Raw genomic sequence first — 23821 nt, forward strand, 5'->3', positions numbered from 1 at the left:
GCAAGTCGGTGTTCAATTCTCCGACTGACCATTAAGTGATTGGGGACTGTTCCTTCACCCCGTCCCATCCCAACTCCTTATCCTGACGCCTTCAAAGTGTTGCATACCTTGAGGTGCTTCCGGGGCTTAGCGTCCCCGCGGCCCGGTCATCGAGCAGGCCTCCTGGTTGCTGGACTGATCAACTAGGCTGTTGGACGCGACTGCTCGCAGCCTGACGTAAGAGTCACAGCCTGGTTGATCAGGTATCCTTTGGACATAGCCATAATTGCTTGGTATATTTTTTCCCTTAATCTCCTCCCTCTGCATTTCAAAAATTTTAGAAACTCTAATTTCTTTTATTTGTTCCTCTCCAGGCACGAATAGTTCGCTAAAACGGTACTCGGCATGTTTTTGGTATGTTGACGTTCCTGACGGCCAGGTAGCCATGACGCTACAGAGATGTTGCAGACGAGTTGCATGCAACAATGGTCGGGTGGAACAACGCCACATTGGGGAACTTGAAGCCTACAAGTGTGAGTATTTTTAAAGCTTGGGGAAGCTTGAGATTTGACATTTGCTGTATTTGATCAAATTTTATGAATTGTCTACTTCCTAGGGAAGTGGGGGAAAATTAATTCTTTTGAAATTGTTTTTAGCTCGTTACAGCGGACACTGGCTAGTTTGTGCACTCCCTTGTTCGTCCTGGGAGAGCCAATCCCTAACTCCCCCCTCTTCCCAACGTCAAAATGTGTGCTATAAATCGCAGCGGTTTGCTAATTTGTCTGTTAAGTTTTTTATTCATAGGTTAGATTACTCTAAAGAATTTTTTTTCTCGTTGACAACCCAGAAGTGAAGACTCGAGGATAGCAGAGAATGTTGTCTATATTAGACTGTCAATTGTTTGTTTCTTAATTTGCAGTCTACTATCTGTATAAAATTTTATCTATCTTGACTATCTAGCTAAAAACAAATCTGTGGAATCCCTTGTAAAATAAACAAATCCAAAAGGGCCGTGACGAGGATTCGAACCTACGTCAGGGAGCAACCCATACGCATCCCTTGTTAATAAATCATAATACATCCGCAGCTCCATACAATTTTTCCTTTAACAGTTCCTCAGTTATATATAGAACTACGGGCTCGCCATAGCCCGTGCTACCCAGAACTTTTTGTTCCAGGTAGCGAATTTAAAACGATAACAATCCTCAGAGGTGCATAATTCTGGTGAAGTTTCATATTAAAGTGTTCCTCGTATATTAATTATTTCTTTGTAGTCTGTGAATTGGATGGTGTTTTGTACCCTCCGGGCTAAGAGCTGTCTGCTGGCCTCTAGTCTGTCAAGACGGAAATTGGACGTTCCTGGGACGCATACAAGACTGCTGTAAGATTATTAAATATTCGGGAATTTTTTAGAAAGTTGGAGGGAGGGTGTTTGATACAGTATCTAGCCTTGGTTTAAATGATTTAAAAACATAGATTCCTACATTTTAGTCAAGATTTTGTTTATCGGGTAAACAGTGTGTAGTGTACAACTACAACCACTTTGTGACCTTTGACGAGTACCGCTACGATTGGCGAGGCGAGTGTAACTACTCTCACTCAGTGACTCTACTCAAGAGCCTCAGATTGGCAACCCGTCCTCGACTCAAGTCCATTACATCCAGCGGTCGACCCCACAGACGCATTCATAAATTTTAACATGCTGTTCATTCAAAACGGGAATTTTCTCAAGTATAAATTAATATTATAATATATTAGCATATTGTGCATATATAGGCATAGGTTAGGTTAGGTGTTTAGGTTCTGTTGGCGATTATTTGTATTTGTAGTACGTGGGTGAAGCATTTATAGCGTTGTGATTCGAACAAAATTAATCAGTGAAGCACTTGTTCCGGATATGTTCGAACGTCAGCAGTTGAGTCGTGTGTAAACCGCTTTTCATTCATAAACAGGGGGTTTGGCGGGTGGATGGAATCGCTTTTGGATCTTTGTTTGGAGGACGGGCTGCAGATTCGAGTCTTCAGTGACTCGAAGCGCTGCTTCGGTTGCGGTTCTGTCTGGGGTCGACCACTTTCAGAAACGATCCCCACACCCTAATCACCATTGATTCTGGCTCCGTCTTTGACGTAAGTATTGTATTAAGGTCTGAGGGGGGGGAGAGAGAGAGAGAGAATTATAATTTAGTCAAAGTTTTCTTTGTTAAATGTGCTGCTAGAAAATGGCTTATACAATAGTTTTACTTTTAGAAAACATTAATTAAAACTGCTTGCTGGTCTTAAATGACTTCTACGTGAAATTATAAAGTTCTAATTTTCTATAGCTAATAGAACTAGCTTACTAAGTCTGTTGCGAAAAATCTTCCATTTAGTTCTAAAATTAGTTTCTTTTTAATTTTCTCCCTCCCAGCATTATAACGAGGAAATATTAAAATTTCCAGAGTAAATGCTATTTTATTTGTCTAGGTCTTAAAAATTTATGAAATTTAAAACAAAACTACGTTTAGGTGTTTTGTCTTAAATTAGTCTGTTAAGAAACTAATTTGGGGAACTTAATGGTAATTCCCCCCCCCCCCTTAGTGCTCTCGCGAAGAGTCCAGGGGTCAGATTCACGAAAGCACTTACGCAAGCACTTACGAACGTGTACATCTTTCCTCAATCTTTGACGGCTTTGGTTACATTTATTAAACGGTTTACAAGCATGAAAACTTGCCAATCAACTGTTATTATTGTTATAAACAGCCTCCTGGTGCTTCGGAGCTCATTAACTGTTTAATAATTGTAAACAAAGCCGCCAAAGATTGAGAAAAAATGGACAGGTTCGTAAGTGCTTGCGTAAGTGTTTTCGTGAATCTGGCCCCGGCTAGTTACTTATTTGTATACAGGTAAAATGTTAAATTATTCATTCTTGGAAGATTGCAATGGCTTCCAGTAGCTAGTGGTCAACGGAGCGACGTCCACCGTACCGGAAACCGGTGTTGTCCAAGTAACTTCAAGGACTGGTCCTCGACCTGTTTTACTTAGCCTGGCGCCTTGAGAACTGTGTCGTCCTCGTCGGCTCTTCCAGGATCGCGGTTAGTAATTTTTGTTTTAATTATAACGCAATTGCTAGTTTTTTTTTAATCGAATTATTGAATACTAGAACTAAATTTGTTTGGGTATTGTCGGCTGCATCTGTGTAGAAACCGGTTGGGTGTGTGGACTCGCCTCTAGCCATATAGAGGGACTAGAGGGTCTCTGTAGACACTTCAACATGTAGTGTAGGAACCGGTTGGGTGTGTGGACTCGCCTCTAGCCATATAGAGGGACTAGAGGGTCTCTGTAGACACTTCAACATGTAGTGTAGGAACCGGTTGGGTGTGTGGACTCGCCCTAGCCATATAGAGGGACTAGAGGGTCTCTGTAGACACTTCAACATGTAGTGTAGGAACCGGTTGGATGTGTGGGTTCACCCTAGCCACATAGAGGGACTGGAGGGCCTCTGTAGACACTTCAACATGTATGTTAGGGACCACTTGACGGATAGAACCAACACAGTCCACCAGTTGCAGTTCTTGGCCCCAGAAGTTTGCCAGTTCTTGGCAGGTATAACACGATAGCTTAACTGTATGTTGCGTAGATTATTACTGGTGATAAAACTTGGTTTGTTAGAATGAATACTCTAGACGTCTGATCTTGTTAGCGGTTGCTATGGTTTTTTTCAGTAGTTCTTAGCATTAATTACTAAGCCTCTAGCACTTAAGCACAAGACTTCGTTCATTTCTCCCATTTTTTTTTTTGCAATGCCATTGCAGTATTAAAGCAATGGGGCGGATATGGTTGGGCTACATCCATAATTAGTGCCCGACACTAGATTTAAATTAGTTTTTTTTGAGCAACTTCAATTTAGATTTTCTTAATCGTCTAATTGCCGTCGTCAGGCTTGAGTCATCAAACTGATAAGGAATTGATGCTGGAAATAGATTTAGCTGCTGCAGTTTTTTGTAAAATCTATCTTATCACTAATTTCCAGTTCCTCAGACGGATATCCAGACCTCTGTGAATTGCCTGTCTGTTCCAACTACAGACACAGCTTGTCTGGAACTGCAGGTAACTTAGACGTTAACTTTTAACTTCACGTATTGCCAATCTGACCAAATTAGGAATGTAAACAATGAACTACGAAGTGTCTGTTAACAGGGCAGTTCCTGTGTGGCTACAGACCCACAGATGGAAGCCCACAGGAGTACGTGTAAGGAACGTCTTTTCGCTTCCATTGGTGACTTCCCTGAACTAATGCACTACATTGGTAAGTTATTTTGTCTTATAGATGGTAAGCAAATTTTCCAAATATTTATTTAGGTTTATAAATTCAAATGTATGTTGGATCTTTTTCTCTTTTTCGAAGATTCTTGCTCCGTCGATCTGTGTGATGTACACGAGCGGCGCCAGTGAGGGTGTGATAGACGACTGACTTCAGAACCTGGTGGACATAGTGAAGGTGGCTGGCCGGCTGCTGCATCTGGCTGGGAAGGGGAGTGGTGCTGGTAGAGATAGTTATAGCCCCTATGCTCCTGTGCCAGGTATGTCCACTACGGGCTCGCCATAGCCCGTGCTACTGGGAACTTTTGGTTCAAGAGTAATTGAATCTTAAAACATAGTCGAGGCTGCCAATCTCTACAATGATCACTATGTGAAGTTTGTGGCAAAGCTGAACTTGGTAGAGCCAATTTTCAGTTATTCTAAAATTTTATTTTGGTGATTATATAATGTGGGGAGGGACTGGCCCACATCTTGACTATATACACCACATTCCATTCCTCCCTCCTCCTTGCCTGTAACTTCTATAAACATTTTTTTTTTTTTGCTTTCTCTGAACCTGTCACTACCAGGGCACTGTTGGGTCCCTATCAAGTTTCCTCTCAAACGCAACCTTACCTCTTGGTAACAATTTTTACTAATCTTCAATAAACTTGCTTAAAGAGCAACTTTTAAATCATGCAGGCAATATGCTAGATAAATCTTAATGAGTAGTCTGGTATCTACATTGAAAATTGGTCTACTTAGCCACCCCAAGCAATGGGGTGACCATTGATAGGTCCCCCTATCCTCCCTATCAATGGGAGGATAGGGGGGACCCTATTTTTTTTTAATTGGGTATTAATCACAACTTCTAACAATTCTTCTTTTCCAGGGAAGAATACAGAAATAACGGTGAACGTGACTGTGCCAGAAGCCTCGATTGAAGTCACCGTCTTCACGACGGGACACACAGTACTTCGGGACACTACTACCGTGCTTACCAGTCTCGCGGAAGGTTACGACACTGTCCTCGCCTCTTACGGTGATGTAGACTATCCAGTGACCTCTACGGTAGCTGCTGTAGCACCTACAATACCCCAGTCTGCAGCTACGATTGTATTATTTGGGAACTAAGTGGGCCTATTCTTCCCTAGTCTTTTTTTTTCCCCCCTAACAAATGTTTGGATCGACATGTCCTTTTTTTTTCAAAAATATCAAACATAAAGAATTTAACTTGTGGAATTTTTTTGTTTATTTATTAGTGCTCTTGTAATTTATTTTGGGCAAGTTTCTTAATTTGGAAACTTGATGGTATATTTTAATAAAATATTGACATTTAGGCTAAACGGTCATTGGGTAATGAAATTCAGAATTAATTCTGTTTTAAAAGATTTTTGGAATTCATATAACAGAAGTTCTCTGCAAAATGTATTAACTTGCTTTTTACTGTGCAATTAAAATCTTAGATCATTTGCTCGTTAGAATTAACATTCCAACCATTAACTACAAAAAAAAATCTTAACCATTTAAACGGAATGAAATGACACGTCTGGATGTTATGAAATATATATATATATAAATATATATAAATATATATAAATATATATATATATATATATTTATATATATTTATATATATATATAATATATATATATATTTATATATATTTATATATATATATATATATATATATATATATATATATATATATATATATATATATATATATATATATATATATATATATATATATATATATATATATATATATATATATATATATATATATATATATATATATATATATATATATATATATATATATATATATATATATATATATATATATATATATATATATATAATTTTTTTTTTTTTTTATAAATCTGACATTCCACAAATTCGTATTTCCATAATGAAAACGGTTCTTTTTGACTAGCTGCTCGGTCCACTAGTTGCCTCGAGTCTGGTCCTTGGGTCCAGCATGAAGACATTACACTTCACAACATTAATTTCCATAGCCCACCCGAAAAAAAAATTACAAAATTGAAGTGGCTGCATCCATACCCACTAGCAATATCCCGTGTATTATACATATCAGAGCTGGGCTCGCTGCTGGACTGTGTATAATTTAAATTATTTAAAAATGTGTAAATTTACGTATAGTTACGCTTGAGTAGGTGTTATTGTGTTTGTGATTTATGTGGATGGGGCTTAAAATAGTGCTTCCAACACTGGGGAACTGAATGACTGGTTCAGAGCTTTTGATAATTATTTACTTAAGTGTTCACATCACAATTCCAAAGTCTCCACAGACTGATTGATTCCTACTACTAAATCTTAACTGTTAAATGATAGTATTAATGCAACATTTTGGTGACTGGGAATGTTGCATTTGCAAGAAGATATGCGAAACTAACTTTTACTCCCAAGGATTGACGCCTTTCTGAACCAGAAATATCTCGGGTTACCCTACAACCTGCTCGGAGCGTCCTGGAAACTGTAGGTTGAAACATTTATCTATCGTAGCTTGTAAATTTTTTTTTTTTTTTAGGGAGAGGGAGGTGGTACAGGACCCCCCCCCCCCCCCCCCACCTTCTACCGAACATATGTAATCCGTAGTTATTTTTCTGCTGATTTGGTGGATTTTTCGCAAATGTAATCTACGTAAGGTATTGGAATTCACAAACAGAACTGTCACAATGAAAGCAAGATAAATTGCACCTAATACTCTAATTGCCTAGTACTCTAATTACCAGCTAGGGAAACCATGATTTCCTACATCCGTATGTTCGAATAACATTAGACACTTGATCAATATGATTAATGCTGAATAGTCGCTTTCCCGAAAGATTAATATATGCCAGAGTTTGCCATACATTCTTTAGTCCATCTCTGGATGCTGACAGCTGGGTGGACAGGGCTTCGGATTCGTAGTCACGCAGTTCCAGGTTCGATTCCCGGTGGAGGCGGAGACAAACGGGGCAAAATGTTTTTCACCCTGATGCCCCTGTTGCCTAGCAGTAAATAGGTACCTGGGAGACAGCTGCTGCTTCCTGGGGGTGGAGGCCTGGTCGGGGACCGGGCTGCGGGGACATTATCCCCCGAAATCATCTCGAGATAGCCTCAAGATAACCTCTATCCGTCAAGTTTCGCTTGGTGGAAAGAGTCCAACCGACCCGGAGGTTACCATTGCCTGGGTCGCCACTTCCCGGACAGACTCTAATGGACATTCCTGGTCCCGAAGCTGTCGACTTCTCTTGGGAGAGTCCTGGTCAGTTAGCCAAGTCTCAAAGCCTTCTTTTTAAAGTCTCCCCCCGTGACGGCAGTGCTCCTCTGGGCGTAGGAGACCCACTGCTCATCTGCCCTCGGTCCTGAGTTCCATTCCCGGCAGCCCGTCTTCCAAAGACCCAAAAGTGATTCCATCCACCCGCCAAACCCCCCTGTTTATGAATAAAAAACCCTTTACACACGACTGATGGCGTTCGAACACTTCCGGAACAAGTGCTTCACTGACGGATTTTGTTCGAACCCCAACGTTGCAAATGCAGCCCGTCCTCCAAATAAAGATCCAAAAGTGATTCCATCCACCCACCAAACCCCGTTTATGAATGAAAAGCGGTTTACACAAGACTCACAACTGCTGACGTTCGAACATATCTGGAACAAGTGCTTCACTGACGACTTGTGTTCGAACTACAACGCTATAAATGCTTCACCCACGTACTACAAATACAAATAATCGCCAACAGAACCTAAACACCTAACCTAACCTATGCACAATATGCAAATATAGTAATTTATATTTGAGAAAATTCCAGTTTTGACTGAACACCATGTAAAAGTTAATGAATGCGTCTGTGGGGTCGACCGCTGGATGGAATGGACTTGAGTCGAGGATGGGTTAGATGACGTAGCGATGCTTGCATGCTTGTGCAAGATTGCCATGACGGAACTTTTTTTTTTTTTTTTTTTTTTTTTTTTTTTTTTTCTCCGCAATGGTTACGTTTGTATTACGTGATAAAGGTGTCCAGCAGGTTAGGTTAGGTTATATCCCCACTTTCCGGTGTTATAGAAAATAGGAAGATTGAGTGGTAGTTTGACTGTTAATTACTTTTATTTTGAACTTTTTTGGGCCTAGACTTTATTATGTTTACTTTTTAGACTTTTAAAGTAGATTTTTTTGGGTTGTTTGAGCCTAGACCCGCTATCATGTTGGTCCACATCATATAACTTGTAAATAATACTAATGTACAAAAACCTTTGTCATATATATGTTATATAGTTTTCTATAACAAGACGGGCGTCTGCGATTGGCTACCAGCTGAGGTGGAGCATTCCGAGAGTCGTAGCTTATTGGCTGCCAACTTGGCGGTGACAGGATGACGCTGGGCTGTGATTGGACACCCAACATAACTGCTAACAAGGCCGTCCAATGGTGATTATCCGGAGCTGGAGCCTCGTAGGACGTAACAACCACTGTCCCAGGAAGGAAGTTATTCTTTCCAGACGATCATTGAAGGATTCTTTAGTGAAGAATGTTAGCCGGAGAGACATCGTAAGTGTTTGTGGTGTGTGTGTGTGTGTGTGTGTGTGTGTGTGTGTGTGTGTGTGTGTGTGTGTGTGTGTGTGTGTGTGTGTGTGTGAGTGAGTGAGAGAGAGTGTGTGTGTGTTTACCTAGTTGTATTCACCTAGTTGTGTTTACGGGGGTTGAGCTTTGCTCTTCCGGGCCGCCTCTCAACTGTCAATCAACTGTTTACTAACTACTTTTTTTCTCTCTCACACACACACACACACACACACCAGGAAGCAGCCCGTGACAGCTGACTAACTCCCAGGTACCTATTTACTGCTGGGTAACAGGGGCATTCAGGGTGAAAGAAACTTTGCCCATTTGTTTCTGCCTGGTGCGGGAATCGAACCCGCGGTGCAGAATTAAGAGTCCAGCGCGCTATCCACCAGGTGTGCGTACTCCCCTAGTTGTGCTTGTAGAGGTTAAGCTTCAGCTCTTTGGTCCCGCCTCTCGACTGTTAATAAACTGGTGTACAGGTTCCTGAGCCTATTGGTCTCTGTCTCGTATCTACGTTCGAATCTGTGTATGGAAGCTATGTAATTACTCGAGTGTATTTACAGTAGAGCTATGCTCGTGGTGTCCAGTCTCCCAACCGTCCATAAAGTGGTTGGGCACCATTCCTTCTTATCTAGTCTCATTCCAAATCCTTATCCTTACCCCCCCCCCTTCCAAGTGCTATATAGTCGTAATGGCTTGGCGCTTTCTCCTGGTAGATACCTGTCCTTCTCACCTGTATTCCCACGCTACTATCTGTATTCCCACGATCTTATCTGTATTCCTACGCTCTCCTCTTCATAACCTAGGCCCTGGTTCTACAGGTTAACGGATCAACAGGTTGTTAAACCATATGGAATACTGCAACTCCCATATTCACTTTAGTACAGTTTTAATTCTCAATGATTAATATTGAAATACAAATCATTTTTAGTTATAAAACAGTAATGATTTCTCCGGCATTTTTTCGTGAACTTTCAGCGGGAGTTCCTGAAGGAGGCGTTCTCGAGGATCTTGGACGACTTGTGTCTGGTGGAGCAGCTTGGGCATGGTGACCTGACTCGCCTGCTGAAGGATGACCTGGCCCAGCGACCTGACCTGACCTGTCACGGCCTTTCATGACGTTCTCTCCAATGCGCTGGCGGCGCGTTTCTTCGACGAGTACGTCGTCGGAGCCTCGTCCTTCGGGGCCTCCGACAGCGGACACGAGGCTACAGTCAGTCGGGGAGCCTTCGCCAGTGTGATGAAAGATGTGACCCTGGTTGATCAGCTTCCCCGGGATGAACTGACTCGTCTGATGGTGACCTGACCTCCATTTGCAGCCTTCCATGGGGGTCCTCTCCAACGTGTTGACCTCTCTTCTCCCTCAGCCAAAGCTCTTTGATATCAAAATTCAATTAATATGAGTCACTGTATCCAAGTGACCACATTTCTTAAATTATTTTTAGTGTATTTTTTGCAAGGGGAAAAAACTCAAGATGTCAATTAATTTCTCTAGTATTTTGCCTTTATGTATTTGGATGCGAATTTATACATGGGTGTGTCCAGCTATAAGTTAAGCTGTAGCCCAAGAGCTGAAGCCCACTCGGGAACCCCTTCACTAGGGAGATCTAGGTAATATCTATCTGGCCTGCTTCGAACAGCTGGTCACGATTCTCTGGTTAGCAGAAGCGTGTGAGAACGATATTAGGTAATCTTCGTGGACATTTATTGAAGAAATAGGCGACATGACGCGACATGAATAACTGCTGTCATGCGACATGAATGACTCGTCTCATGCGTAATGAATGACTCCTAACATGAGACATGATTGTCTCGTATCATGAATCAGGGAACGGTGAAAAAAGGTAAGGGCAGAAAGCTACAAGAGTAATTGAGGATAGCTTGACAGATATCCATTGTAGATGGTGTAGTTTGATGGATATCTATGGTAGATAGATGTAAGGGGGGTGTTGTATGATATCTACCAATCGTAGATGGGTATAGGTGACTGTTGTTTGATGTAATTGTACAAATATCGATTTAAGTCTAAGGTAGATTGACAAATTCACATTCTCTCTCATCAGTCATACATTATTTTGAATAAAGACTAAGTAATAAATTCGGAGCATTTTTTCCCCCTATCCTTTACGTGACCATTACATACTTCCCATCCGGTTTTTTCCCCATCCCATTACCCTTTCTCAAGTTTCCCCTCCTTTTCCCCTCCCTTCCACAACAGTAAGTCTTGCCTACGAGGTTATAAATCCCCGACTCTTCACCCCTTGTCTGCTGGGAAGGCAGCCCGCAGAACAAGATTATCCGATATGTACAATTAATTACGTAGATAAGATACCATTTGGTGGGTAGCGGAGCGGATAGTCCTTCGATCGATCGAGGCTCGCGAAGTCGCGCTGGGTACGGCGGCTCGCGAAGTCGCATTTCGAACTCTCTAACCGTGTGAAGGGGTTTTGATCACCTAGAAAGCTCACATTCTACTTTTGAGCGCCTAGGACTCTCATATTCTACTTTTGGAGCGCCTAGGACTCTCATATTCTACTTTTTGAGCGCCTAGGACTCTCATTCTACTTTTGGAGCACTTAGCAGGCTCATATTTAACGTTTTCATTACCCAATAAATCCTCAATCCCTACTATGTAATAAAGTAATAAATACAGCTACTCTGGGGCCAGATTCACGAAGCAGTTACGAAAATACTTACGAACCTGTACATCTTTCCTCAATCTTTGACGGCTTTGGTTACATTTATTAAACAGTTTACAAGCATGAAAACTTGCCAGTCAACTGTTGTTATTGTTATAAACAGCCTCCTGGTGCTTCGGAGCTCATTAACTGTTTAATAATTGTAAACAAAGCCGTCAAAGATTGAGAAAAGATGGAGAGGTTCGTAAGTGCTGGAGTAACTGCGTCGTGAATCTGGTCCCTGGTCGTTACCAAACAGCCGATGACGTCAGTAATAACCCAATTATATTCCAGATTGTAAGCGCGAAAGAGGATTATCGTCACTGGTCAATGACTGAGATAATGATGTTAAGCTTGAGGCTTATCAGTGCCGCGGAAGGGCGGATTAATGGTGCCTCCTTATTAGCTTATTCTGTCCACCCATATGTATACTTTTGTCCTTGACGTAATTTAGGACTAAAGTAAACTTCTAGGTGGGTTTACACCTAGAAGCAGAGGGATGGGGGGGGGGTCGACACTTAACACCTTACCTAACCTAACTTAACCTAACCTAACTTAACCTAACCTAACTTAACCTAACCAATGACAAAGTATGTACAATGTGGTAATATAATATTAATTTATATATGAGAAAATTCCCATTTTGAATGAACAGTATGTTAAAATGTATATATGCGTCTGTGGGGTCGACCGCTGGATGGAATGGACTTGAGTCGAGGACGGGTTGGTCCATTACATCCAGCGGTCGACCCCACAGATGCATGTATAAATTTATACATGCTGTTCATTCAAAACTGGAATTTTCTCAAATATAAATTAATATTATTATATATTGTGTATATATAGACATAGGTTAGGTGTTTAGGTTCTGTTGGCGATTATTTGTATTTGTAGTACGTGGGTGAAGCATTTATAGCGTTGTGGTTCGAACACAAGTCGTCAGCGAAGCACTTGTTCCGGAAGTGTTCGAACGTCAGCAGTTGTGAGTCGTGTGTAAACCGTTTTGCATTCATAAACAGGGGGTTTGGCGGGTGGATGGAATGGGCCTTGAGACTTTGTTTGGAAGACGAGCTGTAGCCAGAGTTTTGAGGTGAGACAGTTGGGTTATTGTGGGCCGGACCCCGCGGTGTGTAGGCTGAGAAACTAACCGCTGTGACGTGTACCTGAAGTGTACCTTTAGTGTACCTTTAGTGTACCTTTGGTGTACCTGGGGAGCTTTACTCCCCAAGCCAGGCCTAGCAGCCTCGTAAGATTTCCCAATATCAAGAAACTGCCGTACTAAAGTGACCCCTTATCCTGACCTACCAGAGGACGCGAAACAGAAAACGGTACCGTATGTCAATTTCGCCAGTAATTTTCTAGTACGGTAATTTATGGCTTTATGTAGAGTTTACGTCAAAATATGACCTTCTAATAGGACAGGTTGGGCCTAGAGGCAGTCTTAACTACCAACGACCTGAATGCACTTGTCTAACTACTGAGATGCTTGTTGTAGGTAGTGATTAGAGATGGAAAATATAAGGGTGCAACTGGAAATTCTGATGATGAAAGCCTGTACACCCGCTGAACCACAAGGCTGATTGATTGATGATTGATGAAGATTAAGCCATCCAAGAGGTGGCACGGGCATGAATAGCCCGTAAGTGGTGGGGCCCTTTTGAGCCATTACCAGTATCAAGAGCTGATATTGGAGATCTGTGGAGGCGCGACTGCACCCTGCGTGACGGGAGATGTCTCCCCGACCAAGTGGTGACCAGATGGTGACCACAAGGCTTTGTCCCCTCCGATTTTATGCGTCTATAGAGGGCCAGGCCAGCGCTTGTTAGCGTGGATGAGGTGAAGAGTTCTTCTATCGTACAGGTGAGTAGACGATTCAACTGTTTCTTCACCCCCGAAGACTATCTTCTTGGGGTTATCTTGAGATGATTTCGGGGCTTAACGTCCCCGCGGCCCGGTCCTCGACCAGGCCTACTTTTTGTTACACACCCCCCCCCCCCTCCCAGGAAGCAGCCCGTAGCAGTTGTCTAACTCCCAGATACCTATTTACTGCTAGGTAAAAGGGAGCATCAGGGTGAAACAAGCTTTTTGCCCATTTGTTTCCGCCTCCATTGGGGATCGAACCCGGAACCTCAGGACTACGAATCCGAAGCGCTGTCCACCCAGCTGTCAGGCGCCTTACATAATCATAATATTACATAAGATTTCATAATCTAGTTAAATCCGACGTTAATAAGTCAATATTTGACTTAGACACTTGGAAGTCAACTGAATATATGAATCTTTTATTTGCTCGAGCCATAGAAAACGCACCGAGGAGGAAAATATTAAATTGTCTTTGATAAACGACATTAAAATGCCATCATTTAGAAACAGAATAGTTCCCTCGCTACAATGAACATTGTAGGCTTCCATCAGTCTCAGGAGACTATGGAGTTGCCCTCTGGTTGTCGGTCTGGAGTGGCCTCACCAGGGCGCAAAGTCAGGGTAGGTTGATTCGGGGGGAGAAGCTGTTACCCATGCAGCAGGTCCTCCCCCCCCCCCCTCTCTCCACGGCGCTGAAAGGTCTCCAATGGAAAGGCACACATTATCGTCATTATTGTATATAATGACGATAATTGAATGTCTTTCTCTCTAGCTTTATTGGGTCTTAACAACCTCTTAAGCTGTCGTTAGTGGAAGTATACACACTTTAAGAAACTCGAAATATACATTGAACATACAGAACTGTTCATAGGTAAGAGTGAGATAATTATCCATAAATAATTGTTTTTTCCTCCTATAGTTTACGAGTATACGAGGTCTGGAAACTTTTATATATGGGTTTACCTCTGCTCGTCTTAAGCCTAACCCTGGAAACGTGTTTGTTTCATGAGCTTAAAGTTTGGGAACGTTAGATATTAACAATGTTAAATTATAAAATATTTCTTATATTCCCTTCTTTCACTTTCTTTCTTTCTTTCTCTCTCTCCGCGGTAAAAGTAACATATTTGCAGTGATGGTCGCAGCAATGTTCTTGTTCTCATAGATTCAGCTACTCGGAACAAGTTCCAAGTAGCACGGGCTATGGTGAGCCCGTAACTTACCCGACACAGGAACGGGGCAAGTAGCACGGGTTATAGTGAGCCCGTAACTTACCTGACACAGGAACGGGGCAAGTAGCACGGGTTATGGTGAGCCCGTAACTTACCTGACACAGGAACGGGGCAAGTAGCACGGGTTATGGTGAGCCCGTAACTTACCTGACACAGGAACGGGGCAAGTAGCACGGGCTATGGTGAGCCCGTAATGGACTTACCTGGCACAGGAGCGGTGCTGTCTGGTTACAGCATAATGTAGATTGATTGATAAAGATTAAGCTACCCAAGAGGCGGCACGGGCATGAATAACCCGTAAGATAGCAATGTAGCGAAGTTTGAATATAAACAACCCTCCCCGTCACCCATGAATAATTACGGCAAAGTATGCAAATAAAACTACCCCAAAATATCTGCCAGGAGAAGGCTAGACCTAACCTAACCTTCATCATAAACATTAAAACCATGACCCATATTAGCAAAGTTTTTGGCAGTCGAGTCAATAAAGTTGTGTGAAATATGTCCCTTTGGCTTCTGCCCATCTTTATGGACAGCCAGTCCTTAGCCCCTTTGACATAGTGGGGGGGGGGGGAGGCACAGACTGTGCATAATAAAAAAAACACCTATAGGCCTATACGAGGTAGTTCCAATTTATATCCAATCATTCGTATGTTTACCCTACGTTAGTGACGTCATACCGAGGGGAGGTATATATATATATATATATATATATATATATATATATATATATATATATATATATATATATATATATATATATATATATATATATATACTATTTTCTGGTTGTTCAGTAGGCTCTTTTGGTGGTGATAATTGACCTCTAGAGGTAATAGACCATAGGCCCAACACCAAAACAATTACAATCAGGTAAGGTAACGATCAGGAAAAACCTCCAAGTACTTAAAAAAAGAGAGATGGGGGTCAGAATAGCCATTGGGCTAGGAAAATAGAGCGAGGGAACGACACTCAAACCCATAAACCTCCGGGGATTGAGCTCGGACCGGCAAGAAAACGAGGCTGTCGCTGGGAAATCGTCCCAGGTGGCTGGACAGTCGCTGTGGAGGGCCTATGAGCGTCTCTAAACGGTCGTGCGATAGCCGTTTGGCCGCTGGGAGGAGTGAGACAAAGTGTAGAACAAGTTTCCTGTTTTCAGTCAGGGAAGAGTGGGCCTGCGTCGGCCGGGGGGGGGGGGGAGGTGTCGATGTTGTCGTTCTGGTCGTGTCTCTGGTCGACAAGGTCGACAATGGCGCACCACCCAGTGGGAATAATACCCCAAGAAAGACGTCAGTACGACGTTAATTCTACACACACACACAGAATTCACAATAGCGTGATGTATCAAATTGTGTAAAACCCTGGTTTGTGTCTCGGAGAGGCTGCAGGTCCTGCGGTAGATCAGGATGATTTCCCGGTTGCAATTTTTTTTTTTTTTTTGACCATGTCGTAGCTCAGTCGATTAAGGCAGCGTCTGGGATTCTCTCGGACGTAGGTTCGAATCCTTATCACGGCCCTAGTGGATTTGTTCACGTTAATTCTACTTTGAGTCAATATTAAGTGCGTTGGTTCGGTTTTCAGTTGACGTTGCCAAATAGGTTTTATAACCACTGGATTTAAGGGATCGTAGAGTGACTTACTCGAGTCTACATCACCAAGATAAGTATATATATATATATATATATATATATATATATATATATATATATATATATATATATATATATATATATATATATATATATATATATATATATATATTATTAGTATATTTTGGTAGCAGTCTTTCCTGTAGACATATATTATTAAATATGACCGAAAAAGTAAGATTAATCAAACAATTATACAAACATTATTTACAAACAAGCAAACACTAAACAATTTTAGTGTTTGCAGGTTATAGTTGAGTGTGTGTAAACTAAAAGTCTTTGAAAATGTAATAAGTTATTACGAAACGCGTTCAAGTGTCGCGTCAGACTAGAAATAAAAAAGAATTTTGGAGAATTGATTTTTGAATTACCACCAACAGTGAAAAGAAACGTACGAAAGATCGAGAAAATTCGTGTTAGAATTATTAATCTTACTTTTTCGGTCATATTTAATAATATATATTATATATCTTCAGTAATGTATGATCGTTTGGTGGGCTGCTATTTATCGTTCGGTCGTAAGAGGCCTGAATTAAGTGGTGGTAAATTATGGTGAATAACTTTACGGTGAGTTTACGGTTCACTTAGTGATGGTCTTTCTTTAGTGTTCTTTAAGAATTCGTCTTAAGCGACTGCTCCTAACTGAGGAAAAACTAATTTGTTCACTAGCTATAATGAGTTCAATGGTCTACAGTGTTCACATATTATCTCTGTGAGTGGTAATATGCACGTTTTCTATCACCTAATGGCTCTGTTCACCTAAGAATAGTTATCTGGGAGTTAAGTCACCTGCTGTAAGGGTGACATCCTGAGGGAAATGGGTCAAAAGTTCCACCTTGAAGGGACCTCGAAATAAACCTAACTTATACACCCACGCAGGCTGCCTGTCCCCGACAAAATGAACCATTATTTATAGTGAATTATTGTGATAAATGATGTATTGAACATTCTCTCTGACTTTACAGTGATTAATGGTGATTATAAACAAACTTATAGTGTCAACAGACACAATGATGGTGATTTAGGGTGAGCACATGAATCCAAAAAGATAGAAATGCATTGAAAAAAAAGATAGCATTGACGATGAAAGTTGTGATATACTGTTTTTTGGGGTATAACATATCTGGGTATATATCAATATATCAGCAGCTACCCTCAGACTATACGAAGGCTTACGTTGTGTCTAGATAGTATAGTGTGAAATCATAGTCTCGTTGGATAGTTATAACTCCAAACTTGGCTATCATTTTGTCCCTTTCTGCTATCTTATGATATTTGCAATCAGAATAGATATCAATAATACAATAAAGGTAGTAATTTCCATACAGAAAGGAAACTGAGGATTATGGAAAACGAGAATAAATTTGCTGACGAAGAGTGATTTGTGGAATACTTGAGCCAGGCGTCATTCCGGTGAGAGCCAGAATAAAAGAACTGAAGGTTTCTGAGCATTGAGGGGACTTAAATTCCTCAGTTGTGGTGCCAAATTGTTCTGTTCTCTACTGGGTTCCCGTCGTCCCCCCCCCCTCTCTAGTGGATATATAAAAAAGCCTCTAACGCCACAAAAGTAAAAAGAGACGACCTTATTTACTGTACTAATTAATTTAAGTTTAATAATTTAAATTGAAACATCTTCAGATCTGTAGAATGAGTGTTGTATGGGTCAATAATTCTTATAATTGTTGTTGTAATAATTTTTTTTAATTCTTATGGTCAATTATTAAAAAAAATGGTGTAAGAAAGACAAAAATTGGGGCTAATGAATGTACATGAATTCAAAAGCTTTTAAGCTGATTAAGCATTGGTCTGTGCATCATGTATGGGATCATTTTGGCTTCACATATTTTGAATTGACTTTTCTCTTGTTTCAACCCAAGTGCATACATTCGAATCCTCATCACGGCTGCTGGGGATTTTCACACTGATAAACTGTATTAAATACATCACGTTACTGTGAATTCTCTTGTGTATTTTTATCTAGTTCGCTGCTTTTCACGTCAGCTTCGAGAGATGGAGGAGACATGTTCAAGGTATGAGTAGCTTGGCGATCTTCCTAGTGTCTGTTTGTTTCAGTATCGTTCATTTTTTTTGGCCTTCTGCCAGTTCGTGGAGTTGAGAAGAAGGGTCTGAGGGGACATGTTCCCGACATACTTCCTCGAGTTTGCTGTCAGGGGAGAGTAGTTTGATACTTGTAGACTTGTATACAAAGGTCTTGTGTTTAATCCCCATTTTTGTCTGTCTCTTTGTTTTCTGTTTTTTTCTGTTTTTCTGTTCATTTGTCTCTGTCTTTATCCCAGACTCTTTGTCTCTGACTCTTGCTTTGTTTTTTTCTTTGTCTCCCTCTTTCTCTCTCTCTTTTTAAACTAGGATTAGAGTTCATTAGGAATTTCTAACTTCATTTCTAATGAATTTCTAGTTCTTATTCCTAATGAAACTGCAAGCTAAAGCTGTTATCCCGCATCAGCTCATCTGACGCATGTTCTTAGGAAAAAGTCCTTTATTTTGATAAGCTTATTGTATTAAATCAATTACGAAAAATACAATGTAAAGCTATGTAAGAACTGGATGAACCAGGGGCCAACTGTGTGTGTGTGTGTGTGTGTATACTCGCCTAGTTGTGCTTGCGGGGGTTGAGCTTTGGCTCTTCGGTCCCGCCTCTCAACTGTCAATCAACAGGTGTACAGGTTCCTGAGCCTATTGGGCTCTATCATATCTACACTTGAAACTGTGTATGGAGTCAGCCTCCACCACATCACTTCCTAATGCATTCCATTTGTCAACTACTCTGACACTAAAAAAGTTCTTAATAATATCTCTGTGGCTCATTTGGGCACTCGGTTTCCACCTGTGTCCCCCTAGTGTGTGTGTCCCTTGTGTTAAATAACCTGTCTTTATCAACCCTGTCGATTCCCTTGAGAATCTTGAATGTGGTGACCATGTGCGTATGTGTGTGTGTGTGTGTGTGTGTGTGTGTGTGTGTGTGTGTGTGTGTGTGTGTGTGTGTGTGTGTGTGTGTGTGGCCAAAATCTTAATACTGTCTTGATTCCTTGAAATGTATTTCTTGAAAATACTTGATTTCACGTGTATCTACATGTTGAGAAACACATATGTGCTAAATGAGAGTCTGTCTAGGAAAGAATGATCGCTGATGTAGCGGTGAAATTCCTTAGAAAGGTACTTGTAGTGTGAGGATACTACTGCTTGCTGAGCGCCTTGGGTTATGAGTGCCAATCTTTTTTTGGGTTATCTCTGAAGTTGGGACAGATGGAGAACTTTTTTTAAACTTTTTTGCCTTTGCTATAAAAGCAAGTCCGCCGATAGCTCTGATGTGCTGACCAGTGCAATCAAAACGGGTCTGTCTCTCTCTCTCTTTCTCTCTCTCTCTTTCTCTCCCTCTCTTTCTCTCCCTCTCTTTCTCTCCCTCTCTTTCTCTCCCTCTCTTTCTCTCCCTCTCTTTCTCTCCCTCTCTTTCTCTCCCTCTCTTTCTCTCCCTCTTTCTCTCTCTCTCTTTCTCTCCCTCTCTTTCTCTCCCTCTCTTTCTCTCCCTCTCTTTCTCTCCCTCTCTTTCTCTCCCTCTCTTTCTCTCTCCCTCTCTTTCTCTCCCTCTCTTTCTCTCCCTCTCTTTCTCTCCCTCTCTTTCTCTCCCTCTCTTTCTCTCCCTCTCTTTCTCTCCCTCTCTCTCTCTTTCTCTCTCTCTCTTTCTCTCCCTCTCTTTCTCTCCCTCTCTTTCTCTCCCTCTCTTTCTCTCCCTCTCTCTCTCTCTTTCTTTCTCTCCCTCTCTTTCTCTCCCTCTCTCTCTCTCTCTCTTTCTCTCCCTCTCTTTCTCTCCCTCTCTCTATCTCTCTCTTTCTCTCCCTCTCTTTCTCTCTTTCCCTCTCTCTCTCTCTTTCTCTCCGTCTCTTTCTCTCTCTCCCTCTCTCTCTCTCTCTCTCTCTCTCTCTCTCTCTCTCTCTCTCTCTCTCTCTCTCTCTCTCTCTCTCTCTCTCTCTCTCTCTCTCTCTCTCTCTCTGTTTCCATCCTCTCCACTACTCCCAAAATAGCAATAATTTACATTACCATAAATTCCCTCTTTCATACACAGTGGGCAGCTTAATCACCAATATATATCAACAGTGATGCCTTTCAGACCAGTAGCTCCTCGGCCCTACTTTTGTGTCCCCCCATCGCTTGTTATGGGTTTAATCTCGTAAGTATAGGGACCTGAAGCCTGTGATAGTCATGGGGGAATGGGGGGGCAGGAAGGTGTTGGTCTTGGAGTACGGCAGTAACTCTCCCTTGTGGAGTATGATGATGTTTCTTCGGTACGAGGGTTCGAGTCCTCATAGGTGTTCGAAATTTTGAGTTTGTTGATTTGGTTGAGATGTTTTTCCATCGTTATAGCCTCTTGCTCTTCTCTCTTCTACTTTGTTTTTAATGGGGGTTAAACGCCCCCCCTTCTCTCATTCACCCCTTTTGTGTGAGATGGGTTAAATCCCCCCCTTTATGTATGATAGCTTCCCCTTTGTGTATGATTAAACCACATGTGCGTATGATAGGTTTATTTGTATACATATTTTGTGTATATTTAGGGGATGGATCTTTCTGATTCCCTCCAGGTACACTGTTCTTCTGACTCCCTCCAGGTACACTGTTCTTCTGACTCCCTCCAGGTACACTGTTCTTCTGACTCCCTCCAGGTACACTGTTCTTCTGACTCCCTCCAGGTACACTGTTCTTCTGACTCCCTCCAGGTACACTGTTCTTCTGACTCCCTCCAGGTACACTGTTCTTCTGACTCCCTCCAGGTACACTGTTCTTCTGACTCCCTCCAGGTACACTGTTCTTCTGACTCCCTCCAGGTACACTGTTCTTCTGACTCCCTCCAGGTACACTGTTCTTCTGACTCCCTCCAGGTACACTGTTCTTCTGACTCCCTCCAGGTACACTGTTCTTCTGACTCCCTCCAGGTACACTGTTCTTCTGACTCCCTCCAGGTACACTGTTCTTCTGACTCCCTCCAGGTACACTGTTCTTCTGACTCCCTCCAGGTACACTGTTCTTCTGACTCCCTCCAGGTACACTGTTCTTCTGACTCCCTCCAGGTACACTGTTCTTCTGACTCCCTCCAGGTACACTGTTCTTCTGACTCCCTCCAGGTACACTGTTCTTCTGACTCCCTCCAGGTACACTGTTCTTCTGACTCCCTCCAGGTACACTGTTCTTCTGACTCCCTCCAGGTACACTGTTCTTCTGACTCCCTCCAGGTACACTGTTCTTCTGACTCCCTCCAGGTACACTCATAAACTAGTAAAATGAGTTTACCTCTCATTCAGACTCATCCACTGCACTAAGCCTCATCTTTCTCACCTCCTTACACCTTTGCCTTAACTCATCGCCACCTTTGGCTTCCCCGACCTTACATCTTTTCAAAATATTGTTTGCCATGTAATATAATTAGAGGGCTCTTGAAAAAGTGTAACAGTGTATAATGCCAAAGAATTTATCATTGGACTAGAAAACGGACGTCTTATGTGGGGGGAGGGAGGGGGGACTTTGTCAAATGTCCCTCTGTATGTGGCATTCAGCCAGTGTTTACATCTTTTTATGTCTTGTCTAGGCCTGTCGTCTTGTTATAGAAATTTGTTAAGTTTGTGAGGAACGGATTTGATCTCCTTGAAGGTCCTTTGTGTGTGTGTGTGTGTGTGTGTGTGTGTGTGTGTGTGTGTGTGTGTATTCACCTATTTGTGCTTGCGGGGGTTGAGATTTGGCTATTTGGTCCCGGCTCTCAACTGTCAATCAACTGGTGTACAGATTCCTGAGCCTACTGGGCTCTATCATATCTACATTTGAAACTGTGTATGGAGTCAGCCTCCACCACATCACTGCCTAATGCATTCACTCCATTAACTACTCTGACACTGAAAAAGTTCCTTCTAACGTCTCTGTGACTCATATGGATACTAAGTTTCCACCTGTGTGTGTGTGTGTGTGTGTGTGTGTGTGTGTGTGTGTGTGTGTGTGTGTTGATATCTGGTCCCATCAGGTGTGGGACTTAAGAAACCAGAAATACCTTATTCCTCGTTATCTTAATTGAGCAGGTGAGGAGGCGAGATAGGAAGGGGTCTTCGTGGGAGAGGAGGGGAGGGTCTTATGGAAGGGGTGTTAATGGAAGGGGTGTGTGGAGGCGGGAGTTGGAGGCGAGTGTGATAAAAAGAGTAGGGCTCTAGGAAGAATAGGGTGCTAGGAATAGGGTGATAAAGAGAGGAGCTAGAGACAAATCCGTCAAGGAAACGAAGAACAAGTCCAAAAGGGATTAGAGAAAGACCTAGACAGAAACGTTGGAATTTAGCGTATGTGAGGGTGAGAGAGAAGGGGGAGTTAAAATAATTAAAAAAGTAGGGAAGGCACGTAGAGAGAAGGGAGGGGAAGAGAAAGGGAAGGAGGTAGGGAGGGTGGCAGGAAAGACTACTATAGAGCAACTCGTCCTCAGCCTATGCCCATTCCACCCAGCTTCGGAACCCAAGAATGCATTCATCAGTTTTAACACGAAGTGTCATTCAAAATGGAAATTTTTGTCAGATATAAGTTAATAATAATATTGTTATATTTGCCTGTTGTGTATATAGGTTTGGTCAGGTTGGGTGTTTCGGTTCTGTTGGCATTTATTTGTATGTTTAGTAAGTGGGTGAAGCATTTTCAGAGTCGGGATTCGAACAGGGGGACGTCAGCGAAGCACTGTTCGAAAAAGATTCGAACGTTATCGGTTATTAGACTTGCATTAAAACACCCCCCCCCCCCCATTTTCCCTACCCTCTCATCTCTTTCTCTCTCCAATTCCCCTCAATCTTCCCTACACTTTGGCCTAAATTTGACTCCATATATGACTCCATATATGAACTTCCCCAAGACATGTGTAAAACTTCTTCAATAATTCCCCAAAGACACATAAGATTTTTTCCCCAATTTCCTGGTGACAAACGTAAGAGTTTTATTCTATTTTCCCAAAGACAGGTGTAAGATGTGCCCAATTTCCCCAAAACACAGACATTTTCCTATTTCCCCAAGACACGAAAAAGATTCCTTTTTACCCTTTTATCATAAGAAAATCCTTTATAGCAGCAGGTAGCCTTAATTAACATCTTCAATCATGGAATAGATGATGCAATAATTCTTAACAGAAATTGAAATAGGAAGAGGTAAAGAGGGTAACGTAGAGGGAAATAGAAAGGGTAAAGGAGGGAGAGGGAAAGGGGGGGTAGAAAAAGGAATGTAGGAAAGAGGGAATGGCAGAAAGAGGGATAAATGTGTGTAAAAATAAGTGAGAGAGAGACGTCGAGAGATGAGGAAAGTTTGGAAGAAGAATAAATGGAAAAGGAGAAGTGTATATATGGAAGGGATGGAGGAAGATAGGGAAGGAGTTTAGACAATAAAATGGAAGGGGAAGGAGAGAAGGGATAGATGTTTAAAGGGAGGAAGAGATATTACAATATCATCATATTTTATCGTCCGGGTTTCAATATTCACTCAACCTTAATATTCACTCTACCTGGGTTTTTTTTCACTCGACTTCACTCTCCCTATTTTAGTCACTCGCCG

General features: G+C 41.8%; 1 long non-coding RNA gene across 1 annotated transcript; it reads left to right on the top strand.

The window, feature by feature from the left end:
- The first annotated feature begins 6167 nt into the window (after nt 1-6167).
- Nucleotides 6168-10277, top strand: LOC138356384 (uncharacterized). The gene is made up of 2 exons (XR_011224431.1): nt 6168-8815; nt 9806-10277. It is a non-coding gene; the product is annotated as an uncharacterized lncRNA (long non-coding RNA).
- The last annotated feature ends 13544 nt before the right edge of the window (nt 10278-23821 follow it).

This window comes from Procambarus clarkii, chromosome 72 (genome assembly GCF_040958095.1).
Source record: "Procambarus clarkii isolate CNS0578487 chromosome 72, FALCON_Pclarkii_2.0, whole genome shotgun sequence".
In the NCBI taxonomy this organism is placed as follows: Eukaryota; Metazoa; Arthropoda; class Malacostraca; order Decapoda; family Cambaridae; genus Procambarus; species Procambarus clarkii.